The sequence below is a fragment of the Mesoplodon densirostris genome, chromosome 10, assembly GCF_025265405.1.
Source record: "Mesoplodon densirostris isolate mMesDen1 chromosome 10, mMesDen1 primary haplotype, whole genome shotgun sequence".
NCBI classification, from domain to species: Eukaryota; Metazoa; Chordata; class Mammalia; order Artiodactyla; family Ziphiidae; genus Mesoplodon; species Mesoplodon densirostris.
Window position 1 is genome coordinate 71,101,837 of NC_082670.1, and position 21,441 is coordinate 71,123,277.

General features: G+C 47.5%; 1 protein-coding gene across 3 annotated transcripts in view; it reads left to right on the plus strand.

The window, feature by feature from the left end:
* Window positions 1–850: 850 nt before the first annotated feature.
* DAG1 (dystroglycan 1) overlaps window positions 851–21,441 on the plus strand; it is a 64,421-nt gene continuing 43,830 nt past the window's right edge. Inside the window, exon 1 of one of the 3 annotated variants that reach the window (XM_060109665.1) lies at window positions 851–990. The gene's annotated coding sequence lies outside the window, so the exon portion shown is untranslated. The other 2 variants (XM_060109663.1, XM_060109664.1) reach the window with 2 other exon arrangements.

Sequence of the window (21,441 nt, forward strand, 5' to 3'; positions counted from 1 at the left end):
CAGGAGGGAATGGACACATCCTGCACAGGGTTTGGGGAACAGAGCCCACCACGGGTCCTATCCCCATACCCGTCCAGTAACTGTCGGGGGTCTTTGAGATAGTGGGCCTAGGTAAGTCCTGGGGAGTGAGAGCATTTTTAAGACCCTCCCCTTTAAGGGAGACAGACCTCAGCAGTAACTCCCCGCCCTTTACTCCCCCAACTCCCTGAAAGAATGCGGGCCTCGAGTGAGTGACCAGCGCCAGCAGGTCAGAGCTATTTCTGGCGGCTGAGGAGGCACCGGATTCCGGGTGTTCAGGGCAGGAGGAGGGGACGAGGGTCAGGCCTGAGGCGCTTCCCGGACACCCCCCCCTGCTGGGGGCTAGGCCCCCGGAGAGGGGCAGGCTTCCTGCCCTTCCGGCCCTCGGCCCTCGCCTCAGTTTCCTCATCAGTATAAGAGTCGGGCAACGGGGCCATCATCCTTCGCAATTTGGAGGACTCTTGCTGATTGTTTTCTTGTCTTAAAATTACCTGATTTGCGTTCGACAGAAATCAGGAGGGCGGAAGACAGTCTATGGGTGGCCAGTTGTGGCCGGGCCAGTTATCGGGCCTGACCACCCGGGTAGGTTGGATGCCTCTCAGGGGCCCACATGCCTGAGGTTGGGCGGGGCGCCCCTCCCCCACTCCCAGTCCTGAGCTCTCCGGGTAACCCGGACGAGCCGGGGCGTGCCGCGGGTACAGACCTGGCCCGCCGCGGGCGGGATTTCCAGGATGGGGCGTGTCTGTTCAGACGGGGGCGCGGCGGGCCAATAAGCAGAACGGCGCGGGGGGGCGGGGCCTGTGCGCGGGTGCGGCGCGCTGCGGGGCGGCCGACGCAGGCAGAAGCGGGCGTCGCGGGGACTGCCGGTCGGCGCCGCGCGGAGCTGGCAGCGGGATTGGCTGCGGCACTCGCGTGTCAGGGGGTTGCTAGGCTTCGGTCGCGCGCCCCGCCCTCGCGCTCCCTCACCGCCCGGTACGTGCTCGCGCCGAGGCTGCGGTGCGGCGCTAGAGCTCCTCGGGCTTGGCGGCAGCGGCGGGATCTTCGCGCCGAGTCCCCGGGGAGCGGCGGCGGCGTCTTGCGGGCGGGAAGAGCGAGCACCTGCCGCGTCCCGCCCGTCGGCGCTCGGTGAGTGCGCCGCCCGTCCACTGCCGCCGAGCCTGGCAGCCCAGGCCCCCATTTCCGTCGCTGGCCCAGCCTTCCGAGGAACACCTGCTGCTGCTCTCGCTGTTTGGCCCGGGGCGGGGACACGGTCGCGGACGTCCTTGCGGGTGAGGCGGCGACGCGGCCCGGGTAGAACCGCCCCTTGCTCTCGGCCCCTCAGGCGAAGGCTGGGGGCGTCCGGCCCCGGGCTGCGCGCCGCGGCGGTGGGCCAGGCCTCAGCCCGGGCCGCGCTCCAGGGAACGCGCGGCGGTCGCGGGCGTGTGCGGCCTGCGGACTGTCTCCCGGGCTTCCTCAGAGGGTCGCGCGGCCCAGTTTCGCCAGAGCCCGAGGATGGGACATTGAGCCCCTCAGGAAGCGCCGCAGCCGCTATATCCTGAGCCGCTCAGAGCCTTGGGGTCACCCCTTCCCACACATACACACTTGGGCTTCTTTGGTGTTTGGAAAACCATATTCACCCGCGGGTATATCTGGAAAATGTCTCCAGAGAAAATGCTCTCTCGGTTTAGAATCCTTCTGCCGTAAATTCCGAGTTAATTTCATACGATCTCAACTACTAATTTAAAATGCATATTTTAATTTCTATGACTTGAGAAGCTCTTACATTTGTAAAGTTACTTCAGAATTAGTTTTAATGGTGATCATGAGTTTTGCCTTGGTGAGAGCTACAGCCTAGGACAGCACGGTTATAGCCTAGAGTTCTAACTTAAGAGCCCGGCCTGCTGTTTCCCTAAATAAGCGAGTAGATGTGATTCCTGGCATGGAAGCCAAACTCTGCAGGGAGGGTGGTGTTTATAGGACATAAGTCCAGATAAAGAGTTGGATGTGCTACCAGGTGTTTTGGAGTTTGGTGTAGATGGGATGTTGTAACTTTATCAGGTTGTTCTATGCTCAGCGTTCAGAGACATAATTTTGGGATGTCCTTTTTTAGAAAAAGAATTGGACATTGGAGGCATAGTTTGAATATGGAGAAGTTGAATTGAACTTTGTTTGCCTTGGAGCCAAGTAATAAGAGCTCCTGGCCTACATGCTTAAAGGAGGCTGAGGAGCCATTTCTTGGAGGAGTGAGATTTGAGGAGGGAGTTGGATGCATGGTATGAGCCTGGTTAAGGCCTGTGGGATACTGTAAGAAAGTAGGAGTAAGCATTACTATATAGGCAACAAACATCTGGAACATGAAAGCTTGTGTTGTTACGTGCCTCTGTTGAAAGAAGCAGAGAGCCAGTCTTTACTGCTCTGAAAAATTGATTTAGCAAAATACATTCATTTATTTAACAAATATTTGACTTCACTGCTTACCAAATTCTGTGGTAGGTCCAGGGGACCCATGTAAAAGAGACTGCCCTTAAGGAACTCAGGTTCGTGGACAGTGGGGGATGGGGAGCCTATGATTGATAGTGTCGGCCCACTAAGTGTGCTCAGATGGTGCTTGGGAGCCTGAGGTGATAGGGAATTCCTGAGCTGAGGCTTGCAGGGCCAGCAGAAATTAGCTGGGGGACAGCAAGGTCCGGACACAGGGAACCGCATGTATATGAGTGCCTAAAGTAGCACGTGTGAGTCCTCCAGCATGACAGGTGGGAGCCCCAGGCCTTTCTTGTTGTGCTTAGTAGTTCAAACTTCATACTCAAGGGCAGGAGTCTGGGAAGGCTTTTCCTCAGTTGAGTGGCATGGTCCAGACCCATGTTTAGAAAGATCTTGTTGGTGGCCACATAGGTAGTGGCAGGGAGGGGATGGGAAAAGGACCTCTGGCTCTGAGGTTGGCCCTTAGAGGAGAGATGAGGGAGAAGGAGCCAGCTCAAGAGACTGGCTGAAAAGTTTGAGCAAAGGGAATACCAAGCTGTGATGGGGGAGGAGACTGCATTCAGGAATGTGTGGGCCAGAATATTTATCATGACCAAAGCTTTAAACCACGTCTTCTGCAGGTTTGCTAGTGCCTCTTAAACATTGAATATGGTGGGATTTGGAGGGACCCTGGGGCCACTTAGACTGGGATTATTTAGAAAAGGAGAAGCATGGCATATGTTTGTTAAAAACCTTAAACAACCTTATTTCTCACTTGAACTGGGGGCATTGCATTTCCTCTTGGGCAGGGCTGGTATATTAACCCCTGAGAGTAGATGTGTGATCATCCCTGTTGAGGCAGATGGGAGCATGTTCAGTCCTTTACCTCACAGTTGTTCCACCCTTCCCTGTGCTCTGGGCCAGTGACACGATGGATCTACATCAGCCACAGTTGAGGGCCTTCTGTGTTTCTGCTCTACATGCACCGTTGCTAATGCTTATGAGAATCCTTTATAGTGCCTTAGCAAACCGAGTCATAGATGAAGGAATGTTCCCAAGGTCACACAACTGTCATGTGGCAGAATTAGGATTTGAACCCAGGCTGAACATTTGGCTGTACCCATCTGTGTTTCTGTTATATCAGACTAATAATGGTGGCCTCGGTTGGGTCCTTCTCTGGCAAAGACCAAGCCCAGGTGTCTGGTGGTGGGCAGAATGCCAGGACGATATGGGAAGGTGATCAGTGATCCCACGTGGAACTCCAGGAACATGTTGTGAGGGACCATTTTTCAGAAACCTAGGGTTTGTCAGAGCCTTCTTGAGGCCTCTGCTGGTTGCTCTGGGTACCATGCTGAAGTAAACCAAGGAACTTGGGTCCTAGGCTGGAGAGGGCAGACTTTAGGGAAGAACTGCATTGGGCTAGACCTTCAAGAATGGTTAGTGGTTTGATTGGTGAAGGAGTGGTGGCAAGAAGGTCACAATTTTGTGGAAGAAGAAATGAGCAGAGGAAAGGGGTGGGAGGGAGAAGACTGGGCACTTTTTTTTGTATGTTCTGGAAGGTTGGGTTGCAGTCAGAATGCCATGTGGAGGAGTTTGGTGTTATGTAAGAACAGGAAACCTTGAAGATCTCGGAGCACAGCTGTGATGGGATCAGCTCTGGGTTTTAAAAAGTGAGCCCTCACTGTGAATGTTGAGGCTGGGCTGGACCAGAGGCAGGTTGGTTACTGCTGTGGTCCAGTGGGGGAGACACTGGATCTGAACAAGAACAGTGGTCAGCAGGGGAGTGGAGAAAGATAAAGAAGGTTCAAGATGAGCCAGTTCAGCAGATGTTAGGGACCTGAATGGTTCTGGTAACAGCAGGGGTCTACCACTGGGTGGAAGAGGCAGGAGGTTGACAGTGAAAAGATGAGGATGTAAGGCTGCATCAGCCAAGCACTGGTGAGCACTTGAGAAACTCCAAATAAAGAGGGGCCCCTAGAGAATTCCCCACGTGGTCCAATGGTTAGAACTCTGCACTTTCACTGCGGAGGGCTGGGTTTAATCCCTGGTCGGGGAACTAAGATCCCACAAGTTGAGTGGTGTGGCCAAAAAAAAAAAAAAAAAAAAAAAAAGAGGGGCCCCCTAGACTGCAGGAATGGGGGAAGGCTTGAGTCTTTGTGGCAGGCAGGTAAGATGGCAAGGAAGAAGTGAAATTATGAAAGAGAAAGCATGATTTGTTGACCCACTTGGTAGGTAGAGGAATAGTTTGAATTAAAATGTCTATAGTTTTGGATACTCAGAATCATGGTGGGTGTAACGTAGCTTTATTTTTTAATATTTATTTATTTATTTGGCTGCGTTGGGTCTTAGTTGTGGCACGGGGGATCTTTGTTGCAGCAATGTGGGATCTTTTCGTTGCGGTGCACGGGCTCTTCTTTGCGGTGCTCGGGCTTCTCTCTAGTTGTGGCACATGGGCTCTAGAGCGCAGGCTTAGTTGCCCGCCCTGGGATCAAACCTGCGTCCCTTGCATTGGTAGGCGGATTCTTAACCACTGGGCCACCAGGGAAGTCCCCCGTAATGTAGCTTTAGACTGGATTCAGTTAAAGAATTGCCACTGGCTCACAGATTTGACCTGTGCAAGGCAAACTAAAGGTGGCCCGTGATGGTGTGAAGTTAGAGCCCCTTTACCTGTGCTTGCTTTTTTAAGTTGGGTTTTTTTTGGGTTTTTTTGGTCATAGCCTTCTTGATAAGAGGCACGTAACTAGCCTAGTGGAATTGCAAGTGTTGACAGATACATTTTGTGGATGAGCAAGAATAAGAGTGAAGTCTCATGAGTTTTTTTCCTAGCCAGTATAGGAAGTCAGCAATGAGAAGTTTGATTCAATATTCCAGGTTCTGGGGTACATTGTTTAGATTTGAGCCACTGCAGAGTATGACCGCTTGGAGGCTGGAGGCTTCCAGAGTATCAAAGGAGAAAGAAATGGTGGTGTGAACATCGAAGGGGACTCAGATGGGTTGTAGAGTATTGAACCTTAAGGGAACTCAAAGTGAGAATACAGGTAGTATGGTCTTCAGTGTGTCCTGTATATTGGTCAAGGATTTCTTCCTCCTTTTCTGGGGTAAGTGTTCTCCCTCCTCCATGTTAAAGAGTGTTTCTGTGCTTTTGCCAGTGTTATTGTGCTGTTGGTTTTTTTTTTTTTTTTAAAGGGTTTTTTGTTTTTGATAAATTTATTTATTTTATTTTTGGCTGCGTTGGGTCTTCGTTGCTGCGCATGGGCTTTCTCTAGTTGTGGCGAGCAGGAGATACTCTTCATTGCGGTGTGCACGCTTCTTGTTGCGGTGGCTTTCTCTTGTTGCGGACTAGACGCGCAGGCTTCAGTAGTTGTAGCACGTGGTCTCAGTAGTTGTGGCTTGCGGGCTCAGTAGTTGTGGCTCATGGGCTCTAGAGCATAGGCTCAGTAGTTGTTTGCACACGGGCTTAGTTGCTCCATGGCATGTGGGATCTTCCTGAACGAGGGCTTGAACCAGTGTCCCCTGCATTGGCAGGCAGATTCTTAACCACTGCACCACCACGGAAGCCCCTGTGCTGTTGCTTCTTAAGCCCCCATCTTTCTCTGCTTTTCCTGTGTTGACACTCCAGTTCTGGAGTAAGGTGATGGTGGTTTTGAATATACAACTGATTGATCTGGTCATTTCCCAGTAGGTCTTTGTGTGCGCATGCCTCTGGATATTGATTTAAAGCAGTCTTCCTGTGAGTTGCATACCCTGCTTTGCCTTTTGACAGTCCCTCTTCACTCTGATCATTAGTCAGTAATACTGCTCAGATAGCAATTTCTATAAATAGGATTTTAGAGTAGTTTACAAAATTACACCAGCTAGAGTGCTTAATTTAGCCTTAATGAATAGGGTTTCCTATTTTCCTGTTTCTTAGGTTTGATAGCTAAGTATTTTCTTAGCCTTGCTCTGGGTCCAGGGTGGAAGGATGGATGGGATGCTGTAGTACAATATCATGAACAGAGCGTGTCTAAATTGGTGAAACTGTTGTGTGTTCTCTGTTGGAGTGAAGTAAAGCTGAATGAAACTTTTGCAGTATGTTGACTTAATTTATATTTTAAAAATAGGATTCTAGTGCGAATAATCAACTGAATATAAAAAATCAGTTTTTAAAACAAATTTTGGGGCTTCCCTGGTGGCTCAGTGGTTGAGAGTCGGCCTGCAGATGCAGGGGACACGGGTTCATGCCCGCCCCGGTCCGGGAAGATCCCACATGCCGTGGAGCGGCTGGGCCCGTGAGCCATGGCCGCTGAGCCTGCGTGTCCGGAGCCTGTGCTCCGCAACGGGAGAGGCCACAACAGTGAGAGGCCTGTGTACCGCAAAAAAAAAAAAAAAAATTTTTGGCGGTGCCAGGTCTTAGTTGCAGCATGTGGACTTCTTAGTTGCAGCATGCGGGCTTCCTAGTTGCGGAATGTGGACTCTTGGTTGTGGCACGCATGCGGGATCTAGTTCCCTGACCAGGGATTGCACCCGGACCCCCTGCATTGGGAGCACAGAGTCTTACCCACTGGACCACCAGAGAAGTCCCTAAAAAATCACTTTTATGACAGTGCCTTTATCCTTTACATCATGGGGTACATTTACTAGTGTTGAGGTTTTGCTTCTCAGTTATACCTTCTTGAGCTAGTTGATTTTGAAAATACCACTGTCTAAATTTTAGACATTGGAATTAATATTATATTTTTGAAGCTGTTTATAATTTTTGGTCCTGGATTGACTCTACAGAATACATTTCATTTTCTTTATTACCCTTTGACAATAAATAAAGGGTGACTGATTGGTGGTGTGGGTGGGAGACTGAGTGGCATTCCCCACTTCCTTTGGAGGTGGTCATTGTGGTGTATGTAATTCTATTTCGGTTGTGGGCTTTCACCAGTATTGGTTCCTTCTTTTCCTGTAGGGCCTCTGTTCTCCAGGAAGATAAGGCTTTTTTTTTTTTTTGGCTGTGCTGCACAGCATGCAGGATCTTAGGTTCCCCAACCAGGGATCAAACCTGTGTCCCCTGCAGTGGAAGCACAGAGTCTAAACCACTGGACCGCCAGGGAAGTCCCCCCAAGATACGGCTTTTAAAGCAGCCTAGCACTAGAAGGTGAGGTAAGGTACTTGAAAAGGGAGATTTCTGCAAAAGAAAGATGGTGGATAATCACGTACTTGGCAAAATGAGCACGGAATTTTAAGACACTATAGTGGGGGAAAAGCTGTATTAAATAATACATATATTTAAAATAAGAAATGTGGGGCTTCCCTGGTGGCGCAGTGGTTGAGAGTCTGCCTGCCGATGCAGGGGACATGGGTTCGTGCCCCGATCCGGGAAGATCCCACGTGCCACGGAGCGGCTGGGCCCGTGAGCCATGGCCGCTGACCCTGCGCGTCCGGAGCCTGTGCTCTGCAACGGGAGAGGCCACAACAGTGAGAGGCCTGCATACCGCAACAAAAAAAAAAAGAAAAAAAATGTGGAAGAAAAAAGTAGAAAGGAAGGGAAAAATCCCTTGTCCCCCAGCTGTATTCTTTCTTTAAATAGGAAATGCTAACACATGGTTCAAACTCAAAAAGTTCAGAAGGATTGTACAGGGGAAAGAAAGCTTTCTTCCACCCACCCCCTAAGTCCCTGCTTCCCCTCCCTAGGAGCAGCCGTTATCCCCTGATTCCTGGGTGTCCTCCAGAGATGGCCCTTGGGCAACACTTTTACTAAGTTTAGGTTAGAGTATAAATTTAATTTTTTTTTTGCGGTACCCGGGCCTCTCACTGTCGTGGCCTCTCCTGTTGCGGAGCACAGGCTCCGGATGCGCAGGCTTAGCAGCCATGGCTCACGGGCCCAGCCTCTCCGCGGCATGTGGGATCTTCCTGGACCAGGGCACGAACCCGTGTCCCCTGCATCGGCAGGTGGACTCTCAACCACTGCGCCACCAGGGAAGCCCTAAATTTAATTTTTAATCTTGTTTTTGCCCTCCCAGCATTATAACATGATCATTGTTCTATAAATATAACTTTTTTTTTTTTTTTTTTTTTTGCTGTACGTGGGCCTCTTACTGTTGTGGCCTCTCCCGTCACGGAGCACAGGCTCTGGACGTGCAGGCTCAGCGGCCATGGTTCACGGGCCCAGCCGCTCCACAGCATGTGGGATCTTCCAGGACTGGGGCACGAACCCGTGTCCCCTGCATCGGCAGGCGGACTCTCAACCACTGCGCCACCAGGGAAGCCCAACTTTTTTTTTTTTTTTTTGCAGTACGCGGGCCTCTCACTGCTGTGGCCTCTCCCGTTGCGGAGCACAGGCTCCGGACGCGCAGGCTCAGTGGCCATGGCTCACGGGCCTAGCCACTCTGCAGCATGTGGGATCTTCCTGGACCGGGGCACGAACCCGTGTCCTCTGCATCGGCAGGCGGACTCTCAACCACTGCACCACCAGGGAAGCCCAATATAACATTTTTGATGGTTAACCTGTCCCCAGTTCTTACATGGTTGTTAATCTTACTTTGGTTGTAATAGATAATGTTGCAGTTAACATCTTTGTGCATAAAGTTTTTTTAGAATCTTTTTATCACTGCAATATTAAATATAAAACTTTTGAAAAGAGTGCAGTGTGACTTACAGTTTTGGAGGAGCACATCTATAACATCAAGTAAGGCAGGTTTTTATTGATTTTCATTTTTAAGCACTGTGTACATTTTCCCCAGTTCCTTTTCTGTGACTTGCATGGGTATGCAATTTTTATAGTCACGTAGAGTCCTAGACTGAATATTCCCTGCCATTGGGGGTATGTGTAGCCACAGATTCATTCTTCCTGAGGCAGTCACAGCCCTTGGACACCCTAAGTATAGGGGAGTGTGCCAGTTGAGGGGAGCTTAAGGATGAGTGAAACATTTGGAAGGATGTGTCATACTCAGGGAAAGAGAGGCCGGTGCCTAGCTTGGTCTGTTTTGGCATTAGCTCTTCATTTCTGAGAATGTTAAGTTTTTATGTATGGAGTATGGGAATCGACAAACAAGAAGCACTGCTTACAGAGTTCTTTCTAATATGTATTGAAACAGATTCGTGGAATTGGAAGATGCTGTTTTGGCAAATGTTATGGTTGTCTGTGTTTTACCTCTCACTGTACTGGAACATTTACTCTAGGAATTCCAGGGGTTGATACGGGATTACTTAAGAAGATTCCCAAGGCTGTCTATGACAGAAGTGAACCATTTCTGCCTTGGTTTTCATAAATGCCTTTTAATTAGCTTGTTCTCCAGGGCTGGGTTGATTCTCTAACCAGTTTTTGCCAAGAAAAATGATAAAGTTAATAATGAAATTGCAAATACTGGTTCCTTTTTATTTGGCTGTTAATCAGCACCCAGTATACCATCCATTTTCTGGGCTCTTATTATACTATGAAATAAAACATGCATCTCTCGTCACTGTAAATATCTTGTGTATACTCCTGCTTGGGCTGGTAGATTGTTTTTTTTTTTTTTTGGTACGCGGGCCTCTCACTGTTGTGGCCTCTCCCGTTGCGGAGCACAGGCTCTGGACGCGCAGGCTCAGCGGCCATGGCTCACGGGCCCAGCTGCTCTGCGGCATGTGGGATCTTCCCGGACCGGGGCACGAACCCGTGTCCCCTGCATCGGCAGGCGGACTCTCAATCACTGCGCCACCAGGGAAGCCTGGTAGATTGTCTTTGCATCGGATCTGACCTGACCTCAGGGAGCCTTGCTTACTGGATTTTTTTTTTTTTTTTTTGGCCTTGCCACGTGGCGTGTGGGATCTTAGTTCCCTGACCAGGGATCGAACCCATGCCCCCTGCATTGGAAGCATGGTGTCTTAACCACTGGACTGCCAGAGAAATCTCTTGCTTACTGGATTTTTTAATGGTGGAGACCAGCCTGATGAGTAGCCCTTGAACAGGGGTGGATTCTGGGTCTTGTGGAAAACGAGGAAGTGTAGTGAACTTTGCTTTACCTGTTATATTAAGCATACCTGAATAAGCATCTTATATTTTTAGACTTCTGAGCAATATTGGGAAGATTGAATTGCCTGAGGAGAGAAATTTGGTAAGAGGAGACTAGAAGAGAACCTCTTTAATAAAGATCTAAAAATAGAATTCACTAAAGTCACAAATAGATAACAGTAGGATTCCTGTCTCCTTTCCTTCTCTGGATTGTGCTACCAGCTGTTGCTTCTGCTTACCTGGAAGAGATCACACTATTTTGTCAGAAGGGTCAATAGTATAGACTTAAAAAAAATTTTTTTTGTTCGTTTATTTGGCTGCATTGGGTCTTCATTGTGGCATGTGGGGGGTCTTTTGTTATGGTGAGCGGGCTTCTCTCTAGTTGTGGCACTTGGGCACCAGAGTGCACAGGCTTAGTTGTCCCACAGCACGTCGGGATCTTAGTTCCCCAACCAGGGATTGAATCGCGTCCCCTGCATTAGAAGGCGCATTCTTAACCACCTGACCACCAGGAAGGTCCCAATAGTATAGACTTAACATACTGTGTTTGCCAGTCTGAACATGTGCTTTTTCCAGTTTTAAAAGTAGTTTAAAAAGTGACTGGATTCCTTGGCACTGGGAAGAAATCTTTAGCAGGAAAAGTTGATTGTTCTGCTTGTAGTGCCAGCCCTGGGCTGACGGGGGCTGTGGGGTCCCCTATCCCCTCAACGCCCTGAGTGGTGGTGTTTTTTTTTTTCCTTCTGGTTGGGCACTGCTGCCCAGAGAGAGGACTCCTGTGTAGGTCATCTAATCCGCATGACTTAATCAGTTGGCACCTCAGGACTCCTTTCTGCTTTTTTAGGAGGGGGCCTTTTTGATTTGTGCATCTGGATAGGAAAATGGCTGCTTAGGCTTTCTTCTTATGCAGGCCTCTGATGCCCTGGGCTGCCTGTGCCCTTTCCCTCCATGTGAGGGGGTGAAGGAATGTCCTGGCCTCCCCTCTGCCCTCCTGCCATGAGCTTCCAGGGAGAATGGGGCCCATTGTGGGCTGTGCACAGCCCTCCGCTCAAGTGTCGGGCCTGCCGTGGCCTCTCTGTTGGTCTGCTGTGGTTACAGGGTGCTGAGGGGCCAGAAGCTCAGCAAGCAGTCATTTTCTCACACGCTGCCCTGCTGTTCAGGAGTGTTCTGAGGGATGGCGCTTGTGCTTTGTTTGCTCCTGGGGCTGCCCTCTAAGTTTGTCAGTCTTGGTAAACATTCTTGTGGACCCCTTTGCAGGCCTGAGCTCACTCTTGCGGCAGATTTCAGGCCATATTTGGAGAGGCAGGCCTGCTGCTCCCAAGGGTGACCGAGTGCCAGGTCACAGGAGGCTGGGCAGTTCCTCCAGGCCACTGGGGAGGCCCAGTGTTCTGAATCCACTGGGAAGCATCGGATTAGTTTGTGAATGAAATTGGACTTCAAATTCTTGTTTTTCAAATTTATTTTGGCCTTCAATTATATCTCAGTAAAGCCAAGGAAAAACTTATTTTGGCCTTAATCGACTGTAGAACTTGTTGAAGATGTGAAATGCCAGAATATGGCGTAGGGGAAGCCAGAGAGACTCAACTTTTTAAAAAACAGGTTTGTTCTGGATATGGGAGCTCTCTCCTGATATCAGACTGCCTTACCCATCAGGCAGTTCTTCTCCTGACCCCAGGCAAATGTGTCCCTGGAAAAAAATGTATGAGATATTTTTGGTTTTGATGAGTGAACAGCTAGAGGTCACTGGCTGTTTCTCTTTCAGGGGTGTTGGCTTCAGATAAGGAGCCAGATTAGTGATCAGCTGTTGTTTAGCAGGTTCCATGAAGGGTAGGTGAGTGAGTTGGTGGTGATGGTAGCGGGGATAGAGGAGGCCTAGTCAGGCCTTCCTGGAATTGGCGAAGGGCTTTTCTACCTGAGGTCTATATTGATTGCATGGAAGGCTGCTGAGAAATTTGCTCCTCTAAAACTCAGGTAGGTTGACTTTGGAATGGTCCTGGAAATTGTTCTTGATCATAGTAAAAAAAATTCCATTCTTTCCATGATGCTTCAATATGTACAATTTCTTTGTCTTCTGTGGAAGTGTCTTGTGAAAGGAGCAGCTGGCAATGGCACTGCCCTGGATGTTTGCCTTCCTCCTACCTTTTTGTCTTTCTTTTATTACAGGAAAAAAAACTTCTAGCCTATTTTAACCTGCTATCTGATCAGAGTGATACGTTTCCTTCTCTGTTTTAAGATTGGGAGTGGCACTTGTTTTTATCAAATAAAGGAATAAAACATATTTGCCATGCTGAGATTACACTGCAAATGCCAGCACTTGTTATAAAATGGTATTGAGTTTTCTAAAAGAGAACTGTTCTTTCAGATAGTGCCTGGTCATGCTATGGTCTTTTGGGTCATGACTTCCCAAGAGGTGAAGGCCCTTGCTTTTTGGCAAGACAGACAAGATTTTTGGTACAAGTGTGACGAGGTTGGACAATGAAAACACTTGACTACCCTCAGCAGTAGAAACTCGAGCCTGAGGAAAGAACCTACTAGAGGTACTGAGTCCCTTGGAACCCTCCCATCCTGATGTGGCCTTAAGTAAGGCCCTTGACCTCTCTGCCTCAGCAAAATTGGGATAAAATATCCTCCCCATAGGCTGCTGAGGAGGAAATAAAAGCTTCCTAGTAATATGCTCTACACCTCTCCATGATTGCTACTTATTATTTTTACACTTGTCCTTTTTCTAGTGTAAACTGAGAGTCGATATTTAATAAAGGCGGGACATATTTTAGGTTAAGTGATTGGTTCAGGGGTGTTTTTTATTATAATTACATACATAATAGATCATATTTTATATGTACCAAGTAGTATCTTCTTAAAAAAAAAAAAAAGCCTTAGACGTGAGCCCATTGATACCTCTCAGAAAGCAGCTCTAGCTCGACTGCTTGCTCACCTGTGGAGCTTTTTTTTTTTTTTTAATAAATTTTATTTATTCATTTATTTTTGGCTGCGTTGGGTCTTCGTTGCTGCACGGTTTTTCTCCAGTTGCAGCAAGCAGGGGCTACTCTTTGCTGTGGTGTGCGGGCTCCTTCTCACTGTTGTGACTTCTCTTGTTGCAGAGCAACGGCTCTAGGTGCGCACACAGGCTCAGTAGTTGTGGTGCATGGGCTTAGTTGCCCCGCGGCATGTGTGATCTTCCCGGACCAGGGCTTGAACCCGTGTCCCCTGCATTGACAGGTGGATTCTTAACCAGTGCTCCACCAGGGAAGCTTCCCACCTGTGGTGCTTTGAGTGCTGTGGTGTCTTATTGGGGTGCGTCGTCCTGGAGGCACTGGCCCCATCAAGATGAATAAAGGACAAAAATAGTTTGAGGACCAAGGATCCTGTTAACTAGACAGCACTGTTTATATTTTTAAGGAGTTTCTTTGGAAATTCTTTGTGTGCCCAGGTTTGTTTTCTTGAACTTCACCAGTGCAGTAGAAGGAGCATGGACTGGCAAGGTTGCCGTGTGAGTTGAGTGCCTGGAAGTGCTTTGTTTCCTTTTTTTGTATAATGTTTATTTCTGTTTGAGTTATCAACAGCAGTGCATGTCTGGTGTGAAAAGCCCTTAGTTTTCAAAGAGCTACACCTCTACTTATTTTTTCCCCATGTGACCATATGACTTCTTGCCTAGGTAGTTTATAAATAGGTAACTTTGACTTTTCAGTCAACAGATGCATTTTAAGAGACTTGGAGCAAGTGAGTGCTCCTGGTTGAACGTTGGGCAGCAGCAGATTCTGTACCTGGAGCATGTAATTCAGCTGAGCTGTAGGGTTGGAACTCTTTAGAACAGAAATTTTAAGACTTTTTTGTTTGTTGTATAGTAGGATGAGCTCAGTCTGGAATGTCAGAACCGTAACTCTGTAAAGTCAGCATCCTCCCTGGAAACCTGAAGTATTTTGGGTTTCCTTGACTCCTTGAGGGACAAATTGAACATAGAGCTCTGGGGTGGGAGGAAGATGAGGGTACAGGCACCGGTGCCCAACATCTGAGCAGAGGATAATTATCCTAAAGACAAAAATGGGGTTCCAGCCTCCAGATGATGAAGGCACCGGGTTTTATGAATCTGTGTTCAGGGGGAGCTGCCTGTGGGTTCCCACTGGAGAAGGCTCCAGGTGATTTCCAGATAGTGAAGGCATTTGGTCTCTGATCTTTGTTTTAGAGGCAGGTGAAGGTAAAGCTATTGGCTGTTATCAGATAAGAAAATGATATGATACCACCAGTGGGGAGCTGAAAATCTCTAAATGCTCACTCTAAATCCTCTGATAGGGTAGAGGGGAAGCAGAGCCCACAGGGCTTCTCCCAGCCTGGGAGTAGTCCTGGGGCAGTGCAGGGCAGTGCAGAGGAGGCCACTGTGCCAGAGCTGATTCTCAGTACAAGAGAAGAAACCCTGCTGTGGAAGTAAGTCCATTTCTGTTGCAGTCACTGCAGACTCCTTGTCATTGTGGGGGGATTATTGACCTTGGCAGTTGTATTTCAGACTTGGATCTGGGGTGGAGAAAGCAGGACACCCAGTGGTATACATAGTGATGTCCATGTTCCTTAGCTAGTCTGCTCTTGTAGGTTGTCTGAAGCACAGAAATATTACACCCATCAGAGATTATGGGTGGCTGGATTGAGATTGTTTGTATTTTGTATATATATTTTAAGGAGTGTATTTTGTGTCAGGTCCTTTACATGCATTAGCTTACCTAATGAATATATGACTATAATTGGGAAAAGTTAAAGAAAAAAGGAATTTGATCTAGGAAGTGTTTAAGATGAAATATTGGCTGTTAAGCAGCCTTGCAAGACAGGCTAGCCCATGAACTATGGAGGGGACTGTCTTGGCACCCAGCAGGCAGGCCCTGTTGTCGCTGGGTTTCAGTTATTTGTTCATTCATTCAGCAGGTGGTTTTTGAGTCACTGTCATGTCCTGGGCACCGTGCTAGGCCCTGGGAATGGATCTGGCAATGGATGAGAGAGGTATGGGCCCTATCGTTGCCCTGACCAGAAAAAAAAGGGAGAAGTGATGAAGTTATTTCCCTTCAGTTGATATTTTTCAGAAAAAAATGTGATTTGGAGAGGCTGAGGGTCACGCCCCTGGCAAGTGACCGCAGTCAGTGTGCGTCTGATTCATCATAAAGGGGAGTGGGGGGGCTAGGCCCATCTTAGAGAGTGATGTGAGGGATCAGGGAGAGGACCTTAGAGAGCTGGCGGGCAGTAATAGATTATTTTCAAAGCCAAGCTGACATTTGGGTATACAGTGATATGTCTCTGACCTGTTGAGCCATTTCCTAACCCTGATGCCATGGGAACCAGTTGAGAGGGATAAAGGCGTCATGCAGGTAGCTACAATATCAGCTTAATAACCAGCAGAGCTATTGGAGAGTGTGGGACCTGGGTGAGCAGCCAGTGGTGATTCCTAAGGCCAAACCCCTGAATTAGAGAGAGGTCTCCACCCAGTTGCCTGTGAGGCCACCCTCTCTGTTCCATGCTTCCTGGTGGGATTCTCTTTCTGCATATGCTGCTTTGCAAAGTCCTCAAGCTCTTCCAGGACTGGTTTTCTGTTTACTTCATCTGTTTGTTTATTTATGTATTCATTCATGCATGCATGCACGCATGCCACCTGGCGCAGCATGCAGGATTTTAGTTCCCTGACCAGGGATTGAACCCATGCCCCTGCAGTGGAAGCGTGAAGTTTTAACCACTAGACTGCTAGGGAAGTCCCAACTTAATCTTATCTTTTTAAATCTATTTTTTTAACTTTTAAAAAACTTTACTAGTGTAAAATTAAACAAAAATGGAGAAAACAAGACCACCCTCCCCCCCAAAAAAGTAGAGCTTAGTGAATTATAAGGTCATGAAATAGAACTTTATTGGTTCCACCAGAGGCTTCTCTGTGTGCCCCAACCCTGCCACAGCCCCCTCTCCCCTTCCTTCCCAAGGTGACCCCATCCTGTCTTTTTGTAGCCATTTTCTTACTTTTTTTAAAATGGTTTTATCTCCCAAATGTGTATCCTTAGGCACTGCAGTTTAATTTTGTCCATTTTTTTTAAGTTGTCATATCTTGTAAGTTTCTTTATCTGCATTTTCTCCCCTCTGTCCCTTTTCCTTGCAATTATCTGCTGAAGAACCTGGGCACTGGAATCTCTCATAGTCCAGATTTAGCAGATTGTGTCCCAGGGTGCAGTTGAGCATGCTCTTCTCTGTATTTCCTGTTAATCAGCAGCTGGATCCAAAGGCTTGATCAGCCTCAGGTTTGGTCCCTTTGGCAAGGCTGAGGTGGTTTGGGTCTTTCCTCCGGAGTGCTGCTTTCCTTTTGTTCCATATTTTGCTCATAGCAGGTACCCAGAGCACCACTTCTGTGGCAGGACAGTGGGGCCTGAGGAGAGGCTAGGCCCAACTCAGCCTCTAAGTGGCTCTGTCGTCCTTGTCAAACCAGTTTCCCCAGCACGGTGTGACAGGTGTTGGAAGAGGAAAATTCTGGATGTGTTCTCTGGCCTAATTCACTGAGATGGATTCACAGTGCTGTCCCCCTCTCAGGCCCTCCCTTCTTTTTTTTTTTTTTTTTTGCGGTACGCGGGCCTCTCACTGTTGTGGCCTCTCCTGTTGCGGAGCACAGGCTCCAGACGCGCAGGCTCAGCGGCCATGGCTCACAGGCCTAGCAGCTCTGCGGCATGTGGTATCTTCCTGGACCGGGGCACGAACCCGTGTCCCCTGCATCGGCAGGCGGACTCTCAACCACTGCACCACCAGGGAAGCCCACAGGCCCTCCCTTCTTCCTTCACATTGCTCTTCTCCTTACATTCTCAGCTCCTCTGCCTTTCATTGTCTGTCCCTCATCTTGTCTCCTCTTCAGCTTTCCTCTCTTCCTTTCTCCTTTTTTTGATAGGGTATTGTGATGGGGAAAAGGTTGTTTGAGACTTAGGAGAGGAATGCTCATCCTGCGTGATTGCTCACCATCTGGGAGACTGTAGAAGCCTTGGTTTACCCATCTGTAAAATGAAGGTGTAGCTCCTGATGACTTAAATGGTCACCTCAAACTCTGTCTTATGAGCATTGTGTTTTACAAATTTTCTCTGTGTTTGAAAGCTATTTAGAGGATTTTCCTGCTTTTCCATGTAGGCCACACAGCTCCAGTGGTAAGGAAATGGAGAAATGGATAGAGCTTAGAGAGCAGCCAGAATCTAGTCTTTCCCCATCAGACCAGGTAGGTTGGGTGGATAGTAGAAAGCTTTGTGGGCTGTGGTCATGGCCTCACCTGCTGGTCTCAAGCTCTGGGTACAGAGACTTTGCCTTACAGAATGGAGAGGTATGTCAGCTACCAGTGTTGTCGCCTTGCTGGCTGGTAGCTGAAGATGTGGGCATGTGGAGGTCCAAGAGTGAGTGTTGAGAGTAGGCTCAGGCTCCAGGCCCAGGAACTCATCAGCTAGTTCTGGCTTTCTTGTCTGGAGGCCCCACCCCAGCTTACCCCAGAATTTGATGGGCAGCATAAGCCGGTATCTGGTGTGAGGGCAACTATGTGCTCACATCAGAGAGCTGCTGCCTGGTCAACTATTGCCGTGAAGATCTGGAGGAAAAGGGCTCTGCTCATGGCTGGCCTATACCTTTGTATATAGCAAGCTCATTGCCCTTCAGATGGGAGCTGCCCCTGAGAAGAGATGTCATGTGATGTACCAGGATTTTTCTGGCCTTTCCCCAGTGCTGTGACACTTACCATGTGCCTGTGGAGTTTTTGTTGTGCTATTATTTCACACATTTAAAATTCCATTTATTTTTATACTTAAATAATTTTGAAGCCATGTAAATTCAGATTTTTGCATCCTGTATGTTCATCAAGGTTGCTTAGGCCTAAGGAAGTAGAACAGTTTTTGTTTTCTTGTTTTGAATCCAAGTTTTCTGAGGGTTGTCCTTTAGGGAGGAGAATGTAAGGAATTCCAGAGTTAGGGAGGTGTGGATTGTGCTAGTGAAAGGGCTGGAGAGGCTGCTGGGTACTGCGCAGGAGCTGCCTGAAGGAGTGGGTGTCAGCAGCGGGCATGGCGGTGAGGAAAGCGCTGAATCTCCTGTGTGAGAGATCTGTATCACTACCTTTAAAAATTGCATTACTTGGAATTTGGTGAGGTCAATACCACAACCAGAGCTAGTTGCTTAGGTGGTGAAGCAGGAGTTAAAGCTATGTTTTCTGATGTTGGCTGCTCTGGTATTCTGTGGTGTTTGTGATCAGCTAAGAGTGAAGGTCCTTAGAGAGAGTCCTTGCTTTCACCTCAGGTGTGGGCAGGTGGCAGGCAGGTAGCAGGCCCCAATCAAAATTATCCCAGGCCAGAGCTGAATTATCTCATTCTTTAGGCTTTGAAAATCTATTCTGTTATAGATGAAGTTGTTTCACTGAATTTCCTGATAACTAGTAGTATTTGATTTTTTTGTCACTATTAAAAACAATTGAAGCAAAATTTACATGTAGCAAAATGCATAAATCATAAATGTACAGCTTGACAGTTTTAGATATTGTATATATCACTCAGATCAAGACAGAACATTTCCAGTAGGTTCTATTGTGCCTTTACCCAATCAGCATCTCCCTAAAGGTAACCACTTTTCTGACCTCTGTTCTTGAGCTTAGTTTTGCTACTCTTGACCTTTATGTAAGTGGATGATAGAGAGTATGATATGTACTTTCATGTGCCTGTCTTTTCTTGCTGAATGTTAGGTCTGTGACATCTTTTTGGTTCTGTACAGCAGTTTGTTCTCTTTTGTTGTATAGTATTTCACATATGAATATACCAGAATTTACTGCTTTTCCTCTTGGTGGACATTTGAGTTGTTTTTAATTTTTGACTATCATGAATAATACTGATATGAGCCATTCTTGTCCATGGCTTCTGAGGATATATCTAAGAGTGAATTGCTGGATATACTTGATGTTTTAATTACTGGGAATTTTGTTTGTATGCCTCTTTTGTATTTTATTTTATTTTATTTTATTTATTTATTTTTTTTGCCGTACGCGGGCCTCTCACTGTTGTGGCCTCTCCCGTTGCGGAGCACAGGCTCCGGACGCACAGGCTCAGTGTCCATGGCTCATGGGCCCAGCCGCTCCGTGGCATGTGGGATCCTCCCGGACCGGGGCATGAACACGTGTCCCCTGCATTGGCAGGCGGACTCTTAACCACTGCGCCACCAGGGAAGCCCCTGTATTTTATTTTTGATCTTCTCGTTGTGGAGAATTTCAAGTACACTCAAAGACAGAATAATACAACGAATCCCATGTACTTAACACCAGCCCCAGCATCCATCACCTACTGGCCAGTCTTGCCCATTCACATTCCCAACTATTGTCCCTACCCCACCCCTCCGTTATTTTGAAGCAAGTCTCAGACATCCTGTCATTTCATCCATCAATAGTTTAGTGTGTATCTATAGAAGGTAATGTAACCACAGCAGCTGCTGAAGGGCTTCATGCTCCTATCTGGTCCTGGCGTTCTTCACTAGGGGTTTGTATCATGGTCCTCATGGTAGGATGTGGTTCCCAGTTCCTGTTACTCCTCATCTTGCTGGAGTTGCCTATGTCCCTGGTTTTTCCAGGAAATTTTTGAACCAGGAACCAGCATGGTATAGAGTTGGAGGGTCATCTTAGGACTTTGGGATGTCAGTCACTGTTGTGGGCACCACTTTCTGTTGGATTCATCGTTCATGTGTACAAGTTAGGCTGATCTGAGTGAAAGATGAGAGTGGACTGGTGAGTACCTTTGTGCTCAGACACACAACTGCCTGTCCCAGATGACTGCACTGGCCTGGGGCAGATGGTTCTTACCCCAGTGCCCCCAAGAGTCTGGAGGGTGTGACCTCCAGGATAGCCGGGCTCCAGTGTTCCTCTCAGACCCTGCCCCTCAGTTGAAAAACAAAAGGTCTCAAACTTAGATTTGGCAATATGATTTAGGAAAGGGTAATGTTTTTCAGAACAGTGAAGCTACAGTATGAAGATTAGACTTGGGAGCCCCAAAATACTCTCTAGCTTCCCTCTCCTGTTCTCCTTGGGCTCAGCACTTGTTTTTGTGTTCCACTGCCCTGAGCCCAGAGTTGTTTAGGGTGGGCCCAGAATGTACCCTGGTCCACAGGGCTGGTCCACAATAGGAGCAAAGAGCACCACAGATAACTTATTATTTGTAGTAATTATCCCATAAATTTTCCATAGCAATTTTCCTCTGAGGCAGTCAAGTTTGACTAGAAAAATATAGTGCCATGTTTTGATTCATTAGTCATCTGGATGCTCACCCTCCCATATTTTCATGCTGGCTAACTATGAAGTACCATTACTCCCAGCTTGAATTTATGATACCTGCTGCCCACTATGCCCATTAATCCAACAATATGAGAGGGACAAACTGTCTCATGCTCTTTCAACCTGTCCCATACTCCTTTCTCTTCCATCTCATGTTATTAATGAAGGAGTTTAACAATAACAGTAACTCAATTTTAGTGAAAGTAAGAGAAAAGTCACTCATATCTTTAGGTCGGAATGTAAATTGACGGGTATTTTGCCAATATCTAGCAATTCTAATATACATAACCTTTGACCCAGCAATTCCACATCTAGGATTTTATCCTCAGATTTCTTACCAGAACAATGCAAGGCTGAGAGGGAGAGAGTACCCCTTCAGAGCAAAATATGCAGGATACTTAGACAGGTATGTGCCACAAGCAGCAGGGGGTAGTGAGGAAGTGGATCCACCCACTGGGGCTGAGGTCTTCCAGTTCTAGTAAACTTTAAAAAGTAACAGTTATAAAGTATGTGATACCATTTAAACTTTGAGTGAAATAAAAAGAGATGTACTATTTTATGTGTTTAGAGATACATTAAATGTGTCATTTGTGGAGAACTACTGAAGAAACCCAGCCTGCTTACCTGAAGGCCTGGGAGGGAAACCACCTTTTCACTTATGGCCTAGTGTATTATTGAAATTTGTTTTACCTCCATGTGAATTATTTTTATTGCATTAAGTTCAAAGGACTAGACAGCTGATGGCATC